The following is an 18805-nucleotide window of genomic DNA, read 5'->3' as shown; positions in this document are numbered from 1 at the left end:
TCTAAATTGGTCTGAAACATTTCCATGAAAACAAAGGTCTGTTTATGAGGCCTGCACTGTTTGTTGACAGCTTGCGGAAGTCAACAGTAACCACAGTAATCACCAGAGCATTCGATGGGACTGTCGCCGACAGCACCTAGCAGAGCACATCTGGAAGGCAGAGGCTTTAATTGACGGACGCGCAACAAGTGGTGCGTCACCAGTTTATACTGACGATTAAAAGCGACCTTTTGGTGCCGTTGAGAAAGTTTATTGGACGTTCAGCTTCCTGGACTAGGTGAACATAAAATGTTTTTTCTTGTAATCTGAGTGCATGCTGACATGGCCACTAGGGGTCAGCCGTGCGTCAAGGCCGGCTGCCACGCGTGTGCTCCCTGGATGCGGGTTCCAACGCTGCCTCTAAAGAGAAGCCCACCGCCCGACCGCCCGGGGAAGGTTGACGTGCAACTAAAGTACAAACATGTCTTAATATCATTTGAAAAGCCTGCACGTCACTGCAATGCCAGCGACAGCCGGACCGCTGTTGTAGGGAAAATGGCTTTACATTCAAGTTATCACATTACATACATGTTTAGTAAACAGCAGTATTTTGGGGGAAACAGCGTGCAAATATTAGCGGCTTTTTATCAAGGGCATGCAGTTTGTGGAGTAGATCCAGCTGGGAACACTCTCTATCACGTTGCAATTGGGCCAGCATTAACTAAAAGTACCCTTCTACATTAACTCGTTCATATCAACCTAGGCCAAATTGCATTAGGTATTTATTGATAACGACAGCCCTAAGACTGATATTGAAGTTTGAGCTATTTAAGAGAACTAGATTATAACAAATTTAATAATGCAGCTGATGTTTTAGCTCAAGAAGATTTCTCCAATTTGAAGATACTACTGTCGATTCAAGTCATGAAGCAGACTTTCTCAAATTAGGGGCCCTGAACATAAGAAAGATTCAGTGTCAATTTCAGTTTGCCTGGTTCTCTCTCTCTATTTCTCTATTTTTTCTTGTTCTTTGTCTTTCCCTATACATGCCTACCTTTCTCTGTTTCTCTTTGTCTGACTCCATGGGTGTCATCTTGCCTGTCTTACTATTAAGCCCTGGCGGAACATGTATTTCTTGATGAAATTTGGAAACTTCACCTTACTCTTGTAACACGGAGTTCTGGTCAAATTCCGCCAGTCACCATGTAGTGCAATTTTGGGGCATATTATCAAGGGGGTTTATCTCTGCTTTTTTGGCTTTAAAAGCCGAGAAAGCGGAGATCAAATTATCTCCCTATCACCTAGCTGTCACTAACACCAGTTAGCGACAGCTAGTAGGAGATAGCGACCATCTTGGGCCCCACTTTGCATGTCAGTGATATTTATCACTAATGACATGCAAAGTGGGCGTGCCAAGATGTTAGCGACTGGAAACAGTCGCTAACATCGCTATCTCCTATTACCAACTTTTGGAGATATTCGCGCTAAGCGCGAATATCTCCAAAAGCTAACACCTGCCCTGAGCAGTTCTTAGCCATGTTATCCAATGGGAGGTGGATAACATGGCTAAGAGCATTAGCTCGGTAATGCATGACTATCGCTGACTTTTCAGCGATATTCATGCATTGCGGCCGTTTTTTATCGCATTTGCGATAAACCTTGGTAATACCAAGGTTTATCTGCGAATAAAAATCGCCGCAGGTCAGCGGTAAATTTTTGACTCAAACCAAGCTATAGCGATAATTATCGCTATTGCTTGGTAATATGCCCCTTTGTTCTCCCGTGAGGTTCCAGAAATGCGAGCTGCTGAGAGTGAGTGAGATTTGGCGTCCCTTACCAAAATTTTCGGTTGATAGAAGGACTTCCGGTGAGATTAACTAATGCTGGTGGTCTCACGGGTTTGCAGTCAGAGGTCTGCTTCGTGAGTAGATTTTCTCGAGCTGCAGCAAAATCAACTCGAATGGGCGCGCGCTCTTACTCACTGCATAGTGCAGAACGTGCTACGGGCGCTAAATCATAGTCGAAATGCATGTTTCCGCCAATTGGCAGAACTCCACAGAATCTAGCTGAGTTTTTATGTAACTCTTCGGAATTCTGCATAATGACATTTTGAGAGTTCTGTCTACCCTTCCTTACCATCACCTGACAGCCTACATGGTTGTCTATCTCGCAGTACGTCTATCTGTAAATCTCTTACCCACTCTTTGTAGTAAAGTAGCTGCTGGGGGGGCAATCCACCCTGGATGGCACTGTTTTTGGGGCAGAAGGAGTCATGTATGTTGACCACCACCATCCCCCTGGGCCCGAGAACAAGTCGTTCATCGGTCACCCCTGGAACAAGTTGGCCACCATGCCTCCTCCCTACCCCCTCCTCCCAGCTCTTACTTGCACCCGGGCATCAAATTAAATTTAGGGGCCGCCCCAGGTGGTAGTACATCTAATCTAGCTACACCACTGACGCTGTGTCTGCCTGACAGGCTCTCTTTCTGTCTCTTTGGTTTCTCTCTCATGCTCGCTTTCTGCTTCTCTTCAGCCCGCTCTCCTTTTCTCTCTTCCTTCCTTTTAATAGCTTGAGTACTGCGAAAGTAGCCACAGTACCAATGTGATGGGCAGAAAAGATAATTTTGGAAATGAGTACTTGGTAGTTCTCTCACTCAGAGAAGATAGGCTATGTTTACCAGGATTAACAAGTATTGACAAGTATTGACAAAGCCAATCGGTCTCGCCGGCCTATTAGCTTTGCCAATGCTTATGGAATTACAAGACAACAAAGATGGCTGCCCACTGTTATTGACGTTGCCAATGCTTGTACAGTTTCAGCACAAGCAATGACATATGCTTCTTGGAATTATATTTTGTATACTTTATTAATGTTGTAGTCTTCCAGGATGGCCGTGACTTTGTGTGTAAACGTGCTATATAGATGTAATGCCATAGCTACCTTGGAACAGTGCAAATTCCCCTGCAAGTATACATTAAAGTGCTGCTTACAAACTATCTGCAGTGAGGCCTTTTTCAAACTTTTCATGTATCTTTATTAACCCAATTCCAAGACTTACCATCCATGTAACGTCATTTTAAATACTACTAACTTCTTTGAGACTTACGAATAGTGCAGGAGGCTACAAGGCGACTTATCAGAGCTGTATCTACCACCCAACACCTGCCCTGCCTCCGTGACCCAAAATCTGCACACATTTGGACTGCTACACTAAAACCACAATTTCCGATTTGTGAAGCTTAAAAGAGCAATGGTGCTAACATACAAAATGGATAATCAAACAAAACTGCGATAAATGTCCCCACTAACAGCTGTAGTGAGAGGGGAGGTATTTGCCATCTACTATATGCCTACCTACACTATCTCGAGGCAACTCCGCCACAGTTCCTTCCTTCCTCTATCATGGTATTAGGAATGGAGACGTGGAAGGAACCACCTCATACCGGGACCAGGAAGAGATACGTGGACTCAGTGTGGTGGAGGGTAGCGCGGACTGTACCACGTTGCTTTTGCGCACAGGGTGAGAGAGCTGCGTAATTCTATTAGGTAATGAAAGTCGGCTGGACAGAAACACGCATGTTCCTATCAGTGTTCTCTTAGGCCTTCTCGCCACGTCTTCCAAACGTGCAGCCAGACCAGGCCCTGCAGTTATACACACAAAGGTGGCTTGTGCTTTGTTGCAGGTTTGCCGGAACCCCTCCCCTCCCCCCGCGCCGCCTGCAGTAGAGAGAGAAGGAATGCATCAAACGACACAATCCGAGCTGCCTTCAAGTAAAGGTTAATGCCGCTTAAGAAGAGCTCAAAGAGCGTATTGGGACAGCGTAATCCGCAAAGCTGTCTCCATCACTTCTGCAGCAGGGCCGAGAAATCCCTCTGCCGGATAAAGTGCAGGCTTTGCGCAGTGTGTTCCCCCTCAGCCTGCCTGGGGAGGATTACCACGGCACAAGGCAGCCAGAGAAGCGACCAGGCAGCTCATGTCAGATTTCACCTTCTCGCGGCCCCGCCCTCGGCCTCCCGGCCGAGAGCTCTTAAAAACTCATTTAGCACAAAAGGCCGTTTAATTGCTGCCCTTCTGAGTGCGAGGGACAGAGAGGCACTGTTGAGAGGCTGGAGAGACTGGGGCGAGGTGCTTCAAACGCTGCTGCGCACGAGAGCGCCCACAATCACGAGCCACACTCGCTAAATCAAATCAACAGCTTGTCTGGAGGAGCTCAGGGTAGACAGCTGAGAAACGGATGCTGAGCTTCGGACAGGCACAGGGGCATCACATGTGGCACGGGGGCATGTGGCACTGAACAATTCAACGCGCATCCCGAGCACCCCGCTATGCAAGCACACGATCCACTAAATTATGCTGATATTTGTATCGAAAGTATTTGTACAACGTTGTGAACTTTCCAGACCACAGAGGTCACCTCACCTCTTCAGACTCAGACAGCTGCAGCGCAGGAAGCTAATGTAGGCATCAGATGTTCACACATCTGGAGTCGGAATCTATATTGTATTCAAGAGTAGGGTAGGGCGGACAACTCACTAGCACCTGTCGAGGTAGCCCGTAAATCACACTGTATCACTGTGTATAACATAGGGAGCACTTCTTGGCTGGAGGGTCTAAAAACCATCCTTTGGCAATAATACAAAGAAAGAGGCGAAAGGTACCCTTGTGATGATTATGAAATACGCTGCGCACCCGTGTTTCTAATCAAAGCCTGGCAATTTCCCAACTATCAGCTCAGCACACCAGGGAATGTAGCATTTTCAGCACATGTTGGATAACGGAAAATGTCATGGCTATTGGTCGGCACGTTTGAGATGATGTCATGCCTAGAAGATCACGATGGTCACATGACACACACGGATGCAGCGGTGACAGCACCTGTGATATGGTGGCATATGTAGCTGAATATGGCACAAAGGTATATTTATTCCGAATGAGATGATGGAACATCGGGGAGGGTGGCACGTGCATCTCTCTGGTATAGGGGGTTGTTCTTCACACCTGAGATTGTGGTTGATAGTTCTAAGCCGTGGTGTTTCATGCTCAAGCTCACGGTTCTGCCTTTCCCAAGCGCTCAGCCCTGCATTTCCGAAATTCACATGTTTGAATGGTTCTTTCAGTCATTGGTCCTTCCAGCCACATTTTAAAATCATACCTTTCCTTGGTATTTAGTTTAGTATAAATCACTTCGCACAACTAACATGTCTAACATTTCGGATAGAACACACATTTGCGCTCACATGTCGTTTTTACAAATAGTCCCATTTGTTTCAGGTCTTTTCTGCCAAGGAACAGGATTTCTCTCCAACACGGGAGTTTTTTCTGCTCAATTAGGTATGTCTCGCATATTTTTGTCAAATAGAATTAAATGTTCGACTACCTCTCGCCTTTACATTTTGACTGGCTACATTATACATCTTTTAGACCGCCTTCAACCACGTATATCTGGAACAAACTTTGATGAGATATTTGCGTTCTTAACTATTTTTTTTTTTTAATTTATTTATTTATTTATTTTTTTTGATTTCAAAAGCTTTTATTGGTATCAGCAAGAATAAAGAACCATACAAAAATATATATATAGGTGGAGTATACATTGGTGGTTTTTTCTATCTACAGTCCATTTGTGGATGCGCGCTCTTTTCGTTCGTTTTCCCAACTATCTTTTGATAAGCCAAACGACGCTTACCTTTCTTTGCATGCGGCATGGGTTGTAAATCTGGACTAACAGATACAATTTGGGTCACTGCACTCATCGGGGTACTCGTGAACACACCTAGCATTAGTGAAAACCCCTGGCAGAGATATTTTCTTTCTCACGTTTGCACTGTCTTCTTCCGTCCATGTCTCACTGTTTTTTTGGTGCACAAGTATACCCCGGCACTTCGCTGGCACACCCGTGGATTTCTCTCACGCTCCAAGTCCTTTTGCTCACACCTCCTTCCCGTTCACCTCTGTAGTCACACCCTTCACCGTGTCCCCTTCTTTTTCTCTTCTCTCTCTCCTCCTCGTCTCTCTTGCTTTCTTTATAGGTTTTTGAATAAAGCTTTTGTGGCATTTCTTTATGATCCCCATATTAAAAATACTGATGTATATACAGTTTTGTATGCTATTGCAGCCCTGAAGAAGCCCATTCACTGGGCGAAACGCGTTGGCTGGTTCTATCACTGTGCATACTAAAATACATCAGAAAATAAAGGAAGAATATCAAAGACTCACTTCGTCTATCTGATTATAGATTTGTAACTTGTTTTAATTTATGTTGCCTCTCAGCCACAAGCAAAATGCTATATTTTCTATGATCTACTGGCAGCAGGTCATTTGAGGTGGGCAATATAAGGGTACTATTCTTGTGTCTAGTCTTGGTGGTGCAGTCCGTTGGAACCTAGCTGCTTGTTGTTACAAGATTTTTTTTTTTTTACATTTTAAAATCCTTTTAACTCACGCTCAGCACGTTAAAGGCTCACTGCCGGAATTATCTCCAAGCTCACATTCATGCACTGTCAAGGCATGCGGCTGTGCACAACAAACGTCACAGCCCAATGTCCTACAAGCACCTATCCACGGGTGCACTAGTGAGAGCCCAGTGCAGAGAACTTCAGACGTATTAATGGTGCAAGCTTCCATCACTGCACATCAAACCTCACAGGTCTACACCGCTAACCCCACACACCTCCATGTCCAAGCTCTAATTCCTGCATAAGCCAAGCTCACACCGCTTCACCATCAAAGATCACAGGCACTATCACTTTCCAAGTTCAAACCTTTGGATTGCCCTGGCTTAACACCTGCATCTCAAAATCCAAAGTCTGTACGTCTGAACTCACAGCCCTCCATATGCAAGATCACAGCTCTGCATTACCTAAATTCATAATCCTGCATATCCCAGCCCAATCAAGTGCATCACTCAAGCACACATTCTTCATAATGCATGCTCACTTCACTGCATTGCCCAAGCTCACCGCCCTTTGTGGCAAACCTCAGATCTTGGCATCACTGACGCTGAACGCTCTTTACGTTCTCACTCTGTGGCCTGCGTTTGCCATTCTGAAGTTATATGTTACCAAAGCTCATATCTTCGACGTTTTTTAAGCTTTGGGGTATTTTAAACGTTTTAACCATATGGAATTAGAATGAAAAGAAGCGTTATGAAGTATACAAGTGTCAAATGAAGATTTTTTCTGAAAGACCCTAGAATTTACAACTCTTGCTGTGCAAAAATGCAGTTGGCGAAGTGGGACGATGCCATTCTGTTGTGTCCAAGCTCAGAATCGACACTGACAACGTTTACGACCTTTGAGCATCCAATCTCACTTTGCGTACTTCCTCCCATGTTTACAGCCCTGTATTGTCCAAGTTTTCAGCCCTGCATATCTACAGCCACAGGCATCCATATGTAAAAGCATAGCCCCTCATCTTCGAGATCTTGGACCCCAGCACTCCATTCTCTGCATGTTCCGCCTTGTGCGTCCTAGACCACAAAGAATGCAGTATTCCAGCTCACCACAGACTGCTGAAGCTCAGATCCTTGAACCAACCTAGTCAGCTGCCAATCATTACCTAGGCTCAGAGTCATGGCCTTAACTTGTCCCGCCCCTCACTTGGTTTAAGCCCATGTTATACTGCACTTCCAGCCATACAGTACTGTATGTCCGAGAACATGCCCCTGCAACGACAAGGCAAAAGCAATGTATCACAGCCCTGCATGCTCCCGGAGAATTCTCTCACAGTCTTGGTGCTCCTGAAGACAGTTCTGGGTGTTCCTGACAGTGCTCGGTTCTTGCTGTTTTGATTCACAGTTCTAGGAGTTATTAGTAGGAGTGCCTGGAATGCCTAGGTCACTGAGTTGGGTGATGTCCCTCAAATTTCTTGGTGCTCTAGACCACAGTGTTAGATGCTCCTGGGTCATGGAGCCGATGCTCCTGGGTGATAGAGCCGGATGCTCCTGGTTCATAGAGATGGATACTCTTAGGTCATAGAGCTGGATGCTCCTGGGTCATAGAGCTGGATGCTCCTGGGTCATAGAGCCGGATGTTCCTGAGTGATAGAGCTGGAAGCTTCTGGGTGATAGAGCCGGATGCTCATGGGTCATAGAACCGGATCCTCCTGAGTGATAGAGCTGGATGCTCCTGGGTCATAGAGCTGAATGTTCCTGGGTCATAGAGCCGGATGCTCCTGGTTCATAGAGCTGGATGCTCCTGGGTCATAGAGCCGGATGTTCCTGAGTGATAGAGCTGGAAGCTTCTGGGTCATAGAGCCGGATGCTCCTGGGTCATAGCGCCGGATGCTCCTGGTTCATAGAGATGGATACTCTTAGGTCATAGAGCTGGATGCTCCTGGGTCATAGAGCCGGATGTTCCTGAGTGATAGAGCTGGAAGCTTCTGGGTGATAGAGCCGGATGCTCATGGGTCATAGAACCGGATCCTCCTGAGTGATAGAGCTGGATGCTCCTGGGTCATAGAGCTGAATGTTCCTGGGTCATAGAGCCGGATGCTCCTGGTTCATAGAGCTGGATGCTCCTGGGTCATAGAGCCGGATGTTCCTGAGTGATAGAGCTGGAAGCTTCTGGGTCATAGAGCCGGATGCTCCTGGGTCATAGCGCCGGATGCTCCTGGTTCATAGAGATGGATACTCTTAGGTCATAGAGCTGGATGCTCCTGGGTCATAGAGCCGGATGTTCCTGAGTGATAGAGCTGGAAGCTTCTGGGTGATAGAGCCGGATGCTCATGGGTCATAGAACCGGATCCTCCTGAGTGATAGAGCTGGATGCTCCTGGGTCATAGAGCTGAATGTTCCTGGGTCATAGAGCCGGATGCTCCTGGTTCATAGAGCTGGATGCTCCTGGGTCATAGAGCCGGATGTTCCTGAGTGATAGAGCTGGAAGCTTCTGGGTCATAGAGCCGGATGCTCCTGGGTCATAGCGCCGGATGCTCCTGGTTCATAGAGATGGATACTCTTGGGTCATAGGGCTGGCTGCTCCTGGGTCATAGAGCCAGATGTTCCTGAGTGATAGAGCTGGAAGCTTCTGGGTCATAGAGCCGGATGCTCCTGGGTCATAGCGCCGGATGCTCCTGGTTCATAGAGATGGATACTCTTGGGTCACAGGGCTGGCTGCTCCTGGGTCATAGAGCCAGATGTTCCTGAGTGATAGAGCTGGAAGCTTATGGGTCATAGAGCCGGATGTTCCTGGGTCATAGAGCCGGATGCTCCTGGTTCATAGAGCTGGATGCTCCTGGGTCATAGAGCCGGATGTTCCTGAGTGATAGAGCTGGAAGCTTCTGGGTCATAGAGCCGGATGCTCCTGGGTCATAGCGCCGGATGCTCCTGGTTCATAGAGATGGATACTCTTGGGTCATAGGGCTGGCTGCTCCTGGGTCATAGAGCCAGATGTTCCTGAGTGATAGAGCTGGAAGCTTATGGGTCATAGAGCCGGATGTTCCTGGGTCATAGAGCCGGATGCTCCTGGTTCATAGAGCTGGATGTTCCTGGGTCATAGAGCCAGATGTTCCTGGGTCATAGAGCTGGAAGCTTATGGGTCATAGAGCCGGATGTTCCTGGGTCGTAGAGTCGGATGCTCCTGGTTCATAGAGCCGGATGCTCCTGGGTCAGAGAGCTGGATGCTCCTGGGTGATAGAGCTGGAGGCTCCTGGTTCATAGAGCCGGATGCTCCTGGTTCATAGAGCCAGATGCTCCTGGTTCATAGAGATGGATACTCTTGGGTCATAGAGCTGGATGCTCCTGGGTCATAGAGCTGGATGCTCCTGGGTCATAGAGCTATATGCTCCTGGTTCATAGAGCCGGATGCTCCTGGGTCATAGCGCTGGATGCTCCTGGTTCATAGAGATGGATACTCTTAGGTCATAGAGCTGGATGCTCCTGGGTCATAGAGCCGGATGTTCCTGAGTGATAGAGCTGGAAGCTTCTGGGTCATAGAGCCGGATGCTCATGGGTCATAGAACCGGATCCTCCTGAGTGATAGAGCTGGATGCTCCTGGGTCATAGAGCTGAATGTTCCTGGGTCATAGAGCCGGATGCTCCTGGGTCATAGAGCTGGATGCTCCTGGGTCATAGAGCCGAATGTTCCTGAGTGATAGAGCTGAAGCTTCTGGGTCATAGAGCCGGATGCTCCTGGGTCATAGCGCCGGATGCTCCTGGTTCATAGAGATGGATACTCTTGGGTCATAGTGCTGGCTGCTCCTGGGTCATAGAGCCAGATGTTCCTGAGTGATAGAGCTGGAAGCTTATGGGTCATAGAGCCGGATGTTCCTGGGTCATAGAGCCGGATGCTCCTGGTTCATAGAGCTGGATGTCCCTGGGTCGTAGAGCCGGATGTTCCTGGGTCATAGAGCTGGAAGCTTATGGGTCATAGAGCCCGATGTTCCTGGGTCTTAGAGCCGGATGCTCCTGGTTCATAGAGCCGGATGCTCCTGGGTCATAGAGCTGGATGTTCCTGGGTCATAGAGCCAGATGCTCCTGGTTCATAGAGCTGGATGCTCCTGGGTCACAGAGCCGGATGCTCCTGGTTCATAGAGCTGGATGCTCCTGAGATATATATAGCCGGATGCTCCTGGGTCATAGAGCAGGATGCTCCTGGTTCATAGAGCTGGATGCTCCTGGGTCATAGAGCCGGATGCTCCTGGTTCATAGAGCTGGATGCTTCTGGGTCACAGAGCCGGATGCTCCTGGGTCATATAGCCGGATGCTCCTGGGTCATATAGCCGGATGCTCCTGGGTCATAGAGCAGGATGCTCCTGGTTCATAGAGCTGGATGCTCCTGGGTCATAGAGCCGGATGCTCCTGGTTCATAGAGCCGGATGCTCCTGGGTCATAGAGCCGGATGCTCCTGGTTCATAGAGCCGGATGCTCCTGGGTCATAGAGCTGGATGTTCCTGGGTCATAGAGACGGATGCTCCTGGGTCACAGAGTTGGATGTTCCTGAGTCATAGAGCTGGATGCTTCTGCTCACAGTGTTGTGTGATCCTGCCGTACAGTGTTAGGCACTGCCAGCAGCATATTGTGTGTCACAGTTTTGGGTGCTCCGGGGACTGAATTCTTTATACAGTAGATTGCAGAGCTGACTGTGGTGGATAAGAGTGCTGATTACTCTTGTTCACAGTGTTGGGCGCTCCTGGGTCACAGTGCTGGGTGCCGTGCCTTCGAGTGATGGGTGCTTCCGGTCACAATACTGGGTACGGTGGCTCACACTGAAGGGTGCTCCGGGCTCGCAGTGCTTGGTCCTTCTGTTCACAGTGCTGGTACCGTGGGTCACGGCGCTGCTTGCACGCTGCACCCCCGTGTGTCCTGGTCACACACCGCAGGCTTCCTCGTGTGACAGAGCTATCTGTGCAAGGTGACAGCGCTGCGTTGTGACCCAGCGCTGCTCACAACCAGAGTCAACTGGGACGTGCGGGGTGTGACGGCTCTCCGTTTGCAGGGTGAGGAACTTGGGAGTCCCGGGTCACAGAACTGGGTGTCCCAGGCACAGTGCTGGGTGTCGTGAGCACAGAACAGGTGGCAGGTGACAGACCCAGATCTCCTGAGTGACAGAGGGAATCCTGCGTCACAGAGCTGCCCCTGGCTCTCTGAAATGGGCGACAAGGGTGACAGACCTGGGTCTCCCGGTGACAGAGCCAGGTCTCCCGGGTCTCTCACGGGGGACGGTGCCGGGGTTACTGCTCACAAGGCGGAGTGTTTCTGGTCGCAGCCTGTTCGCCTGGACACTATTTGGCAGGATCATAAAGTAGAATTTAAGGTGACAGGGAAGTGGGGCACCGGCAATCTGCGCAGCCGTCCATAGAAAACTTTCTTTAGTCAAAAAGAGAGAATGTATGTTCCACAGCAGGCATAGAGAGAAGGCTAGACTCACCTCAGTGCTGCAGCTCTGGTCCCGTCACAGCCGGGGGTGTATCCAGGGAGCGGTGCCCTCGCCTCTGCAAGCCCGGTCCTCGCAGTGCAGCCTTCTGCGCCAGCGGAGCAATCCACATGTGTGCGAAGTGTGAGCCGTGAGCTGCTCCCATACACACAGGGCAGAGCAGGGAGGCTCCCCGGGGTCCTAGAGCCGCCTGCAGCCCGGCCCAGCAGGAGCACAACCTCATCCCCAGACACAACAATTCAGGGACTTCCATCCAAGCTGTGCAGAACCCTTACATTCTTTTCTTGCAGACAACAATAAACAAAAGCCTGATCTGTCACAGACACCTCAAGGACGTCTTCTAATTTCCCAAAAATGAAAGTTGTTATTTTCGCTAACAGAATAGTGAAACCATGTTCTTATTATATATTTAAAAAAATGGTCCATACTTTGTCGAAGGAAGTTCAGAATTAGAAGTTGTAAATGCTGAATTTTGCCCGTAAATAAAAGTTGTGTGTTTAAGACAGGGTGTAGTGCATTTTAAAACAGTTACTGTTTTATGCAAGTGTATAACCCCGTCCCCTTTGTCGGTGGTCTTTAGGTTACCAGCAGCTGATTGGGTTAATGAATCTGCTGCAAAGGCGTGCGTTCAACAAGCATGTCAAAGGCTCGCATCCTTGCAGAGCTGATACACGCCGTTTTTCTTCTGAGGCCAGTAAAACGAGGGCCATAGAGTTGATGAGTAAAAATGTTCACTGATAACATTGGCATTGCAACAAAGCTACAAGGCAGCGATGCCACGTGTTAGGCAAAAGTAATTATTCTATTTTATTATGACGCCTCGGGTAGTGGTGGTGCAGGTTGTAGTAATGCTGTCATCCTGTGCCTACAGAATATCCTACACATGGCAAATCATCTGGTGTCTGTTGGATTGAATCCATGGTGGTTCTTCCTTTGTTTGTGCCACAAATTCCATTTGCAAGTACAACAAGTGTGGTAAGGTGACTTGACAAGGGACAACAAAGCAACAAAAGGATGGCTGCTCTTGGGGCCGAATGGTTTTATGATGGATAATATAACCAGAAGACTAGATCTAATTCCCTATATTGTGTACATCATTGTTGCATTTGAGAGAGAGTCTGAGCCTTGATGGTCAAAAGTCCTCACCAATTGCGTTCTGCAGAAGTAAGTATTCAGTTCAAGTCTGAGCCACTCACAGTAGCCGAGGATTTATTTTCAATGTCCTCCATGCAAGACCTGAGGATTCCTAGTGATGCTCTCTCTCTGACTCTCTCTTCCTCTCTCTCTCTCTCACACACACACACACTGTATCTCTCTCTCTCCCTATCTCTCTCTCTCCGTTTAAAATCTTAAGTTTCTATCGGAGTTCATTTGCATCAACAAACAAATCAGCAAGCATGACTAGTTCTGTTCTCAAGAAGTTCTTGTGGATCGCAGAATTCACATTTTCGCCTCACTGTGATGAAGAAATAGGAGCAACATGGAAGTTTTCACTTGGATACACGTTTTGTCGTGAAGGAGTATCCCTGAGTTCTTAAGACACCATCAGAATGTGTGGTTACTGGTCTACATGTGAGGGAGCCAGACTGCATCCTGCAGAGAGGGAAGCATCTCAGAACCCAGAGAAAGCTGCAATTCATAATGATGTCAGCACTGTGCTCCTTGCACCCCAAATTAACCTAGCAGAACCCTTCATTGTGCATATTCCAACTATAGCCGCCTAAGAAGACCGATCAGTGGTCCTGTAGGAATCCACATTATGCGTCATATTTACAAAGTATTTTCTATGAGTAGGTAGGAATTAACCCAAATGTGACAAATGCTGTGTCCTTCCACTAAAGTAAAGTAAAGTCCACATTTGTAAAGCGCACAATCACCCGTAAGGGTCTCTAGGCGCTGGGGGCCGTCGGGAAGATTAAGCGAGCTATTGCCCAGAGTCACATGGTGCTGGGCTAACCTGCCGCCGGAGCCGGGGATCGAACCGTGGTCCCCAGATTCCAGCGTCAGTCGCCCTGGCCGCGGCGCCACACCTCTTACTACCGTTCTTTCCATTACCCACTCAAGGGTCTAAAACTCCATGATCAGCAAATCAAAAAGGTGCATCGGAGACAACATTTTACAAAGTAAAAACAAGCCAGCTTTAAAAATGGTCACATGTCAAACACACTGTAAGCACCTTGTACACTGCAGCTTCCAGCCGCTCTCAGGTTGTTACAGGATTACATATTACTTCAGGGTGATATTCACTGCTAGTGCTCAAGAGGACGAGTTGTGTCAAATGTAAGAGAAGGAAAATGGACTTGCCAGCTTGGGGCACTGATCCCAGTGATTTCACGACCACCCAGGTGCAATGCACTGTGCAGCCACTAGTGAGGGGCAGTGTGACTTCTCAAGCACACTCACTACTATCCTACATATGATACAAGCACTACTTGGACATACACATGCAGTTGGAATAAGCTATTTTCGCTCGTGATAAATATATTTCTTTTAGAATTATTGATAAAAATGAAGTGTCTACGCAGCCAAGGAATAATTAAATGTTGCCTTTAGTGTTTCATTGAATAAAGCGGAACTTACCAGCGCATGGGAAGCCGGGCAGGCTGTCCACATTACCTTCACACACTTCCCCAAGGTGAAGGTATGTTTCCAAGTAAATGAAAGGAATCATGAACAGGTCTCGGGTCAGTGAAACATATCCGGGTCAACAAACTGGGCCCATGGCATTAAATGTGCTCTGACAGTAGCTGTGGTCTTTCAGCTGCCAGAGGGAGTGCCCACCTCGGTCCATGAGAGGGAACATCTAATTCATTGTGCAGAGCAGTCGAAGCATCCGAGCGCAGCGCCCCTCCCTGGCTTCCTACAGTATGGTGGTGAGGGGGCGGGAATGTGCACAGCAGCCTTCTGATTGGGCAAAGCCCACAGGCAAATTATCAAAAAATGCCATGCCTCAGCACAAGTTAACCCTAACGGTGTCCTGTCAGGGAGCAGCAGGCACTTTACGAAAATACTATCTTCTGAGGACATTGTTCCTCAAGCTTCTACAGAGGGTGCTTTTATAGGCATATTTCTATGTAGTAATTGAGGAGAAATGCTTCTGGCAAAGTTCTCTGCGTGTTTCACACATTCCATCTCGCTCTCTGGCGCGTGATGTTCTGGGCTGCTGTATGGACATGAATGTTATAGCACTGCACGCGCTGCAGGGGAATGTCGAATGTAGGAGGGCTGTGTTTTATGGGAGGGTGTGAGAAGTTGCAAAGCAACAGAGAGGTAAGCTCAAAAGCTGTCATCAAACTCCCCGTTCTTTGCTCGGGCCTGCACTGCAAGCCTTCCGTTGCATTCCAAAACTCATTTGCAGATCTTTCATGCTGTAATTAATGGCTTTAATTTTAGATTCATCTCTTCTTCGGAGCAATCCGCAGTGACATCCAACCAGCAGCCTTTACAATGAAATAACTACTCACACAAACTCCTTTGCATAATTTGCATACCATGACAAGACCACTCGGTGCTGCTAAATTTCTGAACTTTGCTTAATTACTGCAAAGTCCATGTGTGTTTGCACGCTTTTTCGTCTGGATTGCATTCCTAGCACTGACTACAACAATATAAAAAAAAGTTTGCTGCATTGAAAGAAGAACGCAACTAAATATTGTTTTCTGTGCAGAATGCATCTCAAAGATAACGAAATGAAAGTGTGATGATTCAGTCTACGTCTGAGATGTAAATTAGGTACACAATATAATTTCTAAGAAATCATCCAGAGAAGGTGGCATGACACACCAAATAATAGTGTGAGGCGGGATCTCTGTCCTAATTACCACTGGAATTATGCGATTTTGCAGCTGTAGTGTTAACACATGATTATTGATTTGCTAAATTTGCCACATAATCCATGAATGGGTGTATAATCTATAGATTAAAAAAATTTGTATCTAGCTCAAATGGATACAAAATGACCAAAAACTCACTGACGTGCGGCCGTTGAGTTAAGGGACCTTTGCAAAGGTTGACTGATTATCTTTCTGTTACTTCTGTGTTTTAGTGTTTAACTAATACTAATGATGTGAAACTTTTGGCCAGACAGCGTTAATGTGTAAAAACGGCAAAATGACGAAGTAATTGTCTCCCAAAATGTGCTGCAATATGCCGCTCCATGTGCATTTTCTTGCCGCCTAATTTTGTCAACCCTACTGCATAATTTGTTCCTCTTCTGCTGTATAATTCAAGTGGCCATGGCTTTACTCTTTTGAATGGAAAGAAAGCCAACTCTATCTAAAATACTTAAAAACTAATAACAATAGGCATTGCACACAGCTATCAAGTCACACCTAAACAGGATGGGCAGGTATTGTCACGTGTGCCGAAATGAAAACACATGAACAATGTTTTACTACAACAAAACAGTGTATAATATCAAAATAAATATAGCAGCACAATGTAAAATCCATCTACAAGTATATTCACACAATTTGACAAAAAGTCAAAGCATTATGTATTTGCCCTTATGGAAACAATAATACAAACATAAACTAAAAATGCATCTCGAAAAAACATAATAAGGTGTTGCATATTCTAATCCACTGATCATCCTCTTACTCAGCAGCATGCTAATTATGTTGTCTGGTGGGGAATCTCACGCCCTTCTGTGTATTTGCATGTGTGGTTGTCAGGGGTGGCTCCTACGCTATTGGGGAGAAGCGTTGCCCCACTGCTTTTAAGCAGTGCACTGCAAAGTAAAGGAAACATAAAATGATAATAACTTTGAGTTATTATCATTTTATGTTTCCTGATGCTTTGTGGGCGGGTGGGCGGGGCTGCTCTACCCTTGGAGTAGGGCAGTTGAGGAGTGGTTTTCCCACTCTTAAGTTTGCGATGACTGTTTGGTCAGCCCTCTCATACCATCCCCTCTCCCTCAGCGCACCCGCACCCGCCCACCACCAGCAAATAATGCCGGCCGCCACTGGCAGTTGGTACATAGAAGGCACAGAAATTTGCAGAGTGGGTATCATTCTTTTGCGGCCCCGCCTGGCAAATGTTTTTGTTCCTTAGAAACCAACCCATGTATTGGAGTTTTTTCCCCTAGAAAACAGGTAAACAAATGTCACTGACGTGGTGGGAGTTTTTGTCCCAGCACATCCAATCATTTGTTGTTTCCTGTTCGAGAGCACCAGGCTTTTCCTGGCAGTCCCGGGCTGTTAAAAGGTACTACAGACAGACCACCTCCAATAGGGCGGACCTTCTGACATACATTGACCAATGGCCCTTGAAGAGTATGTCACAAGCCAAAGGTTTCTGATGGCGGACCCAACTAGGCCTACCAATTTATGGAAGGGGTTCTATTTCCCCAATCTTCAAATGAAGCACTTAGTGGTTGATGCATCTTATATGTCACATAAAAATTTGAAAAGATGAGCTTGCACAGATGATTGGCAGTTTGTTTCTCGCGTGATGTGTATGGAATTTTCATTTTACGTTAGTTGTGTAAAGGGCCATAAAAATACATAATTCAAAAACTCATGAGCAAATTTGATTTTAATAAATTAATAGAATAGAAAATGTAACAAGTCTATAAATAACTGCATCTGAACTATTCAAAAAATGTACAGGATCAAAAATTGATGACAAACATTGATCTCAAATGATGTTTCCTAAGTACAGTGATTGCTGGACATATCTATACTACTATTATAAAGAGAGAGCTGAAACCTTTGAGGCCGGTAATCTCAAGAAGTACTGCACCAATCACAACACCCAATACAGCATTGTAAAGGGGAGTTGCAGCAGATGGACATAGGCTATACATCTGGCCACCATAAACGTTACAAAGGTCAAACAACCTCAGGGGTAAAGTAGTCCCTTGTGGGCGTTGGCATTCTGCTGTCAGCGATGGGCGTGTCATAGTAGCCTGGGCGTGTCAAAGTAGCACGGGAGTCTCAAACTACACTTTGTGGGCGTCACCGTTGTCAGAGGGGCCTGGCCCAAAACAAAAAACGATAATAAAATATGCGCGCACGTTCACGCTCCTTTACTGATACTGATAACACTCACAGTACTTGCCGCGCTAACTAAAACAAAGCTTTAGTGATTTGTGAGCCTCGGGGTTGGCAGAGGGGTCTGGCATAAAAAAAGGGGCACGGCTTTCAAAAGCGCACTATTCACTTGGCGCAACATTCACGCCTTTGTGGGCGTCAACGTTGTCAGAGGAGCCGGGACTGGCATAAAGAAAGGGGCGCGGCTTTCACAAGCGCGAAATTCACTCGGCCTCACATTCACGCCTTTGTGGGCGTCAGTGTTGTCAGAGGGGCCTGGCCCAAAACTTCAAACAATACATAAATGGCCGTCGATTTCACTGTGCAAGCCCATTCACGCTCCATTAATGATAACACTCACGGTATTTGCGACGGGAACAAAAACAAAGCTTCACCCATTTGTGAGCCTCGGCGTTGTCACAGGGGTCAGGCATAAAGAAAGGGGCGTGGCTTTCACAAAGACGCTGGAAGCATTGCGGAGAGGGTCAATAGCGTCCTTGGATTTGTGGCATTTGGCAGTGACGCATTGTGGGGCGTCCAAGTGCACCAAGCAAGTCTTTGGGGAGTGCGTGAACTGTCAGCGATGGGCGCGTCAAAGTAGCGTGGGTGTGTCAAAGTAGCGTGGGCGTCTCAAACTACACATTGTGGGTTGTCACGGTTGTCAGAGGGGCCTGGCCCAAAACAAAAAACGATAATAAAATATGCGCGCACATTCACGCTCCATTACGCGCACATTCACGCTCCATTACTGATACTGATGACACTCACAGTACTTGCCGCGCTAACTAAAACAAAGCTTTACTCATTTGTGAGCCTTGGCGTTGGTAGAGGGGGCTGGCATAAAAAAAAGGGGCACGGCTTTCAAAAGCGCACTATTCACTCGGCACAAACTTCACGCCTTTGTGGGCGTCAACGTTGTCAG

General features: G+C 47.2%; 1 protein-coding gene across 2 annotated transcripts in view; it reads right to left on the bottom strand.

The window, feature by feature from the left end:
• Positions 1 to 14637, bottom strand: part of NGF (nerve growth factor) — a 350749-nt gene extending 336112 nt beyond the window's left edge. The window contains exon 1 of one of the 2 annotated variants that reach the window (XM_078641234.1): positions 14432 to 14637. The gene's annotated coding sequence lies outside the window, so the exon portion shown is untranslated. Of the gene's footprint in view, positions 1 to 11845; positions 11885 to 14431 lie in introns of those variants that run through there. The other variant, XM_078641235.1, reaches the window with a different exon arrangement.
• Between the last annotated feature and the right edge of the window lie 4168 nt (positions 14638 to 18805).

Source organism: Lissotriton helveticus, chromosome 5_1 (assembly GCF_964261635.1).
Source record: "Lissotriton helveticus chromosome 5_1, aLisHel1.1, whole genome shotgun sequence".
NCBI classification, from domain to species: Eukaryota; Metazoa; Chordata; class Amphibia; order Caudata; family Salamandridae; genus Lissotriton; species Lissotriton helveticus.
The sequence above is the reverse complement of the archived record's forward strand: the minus strand, read 5'-3'. Positions and strand labels throughout refer to the sequence as shown.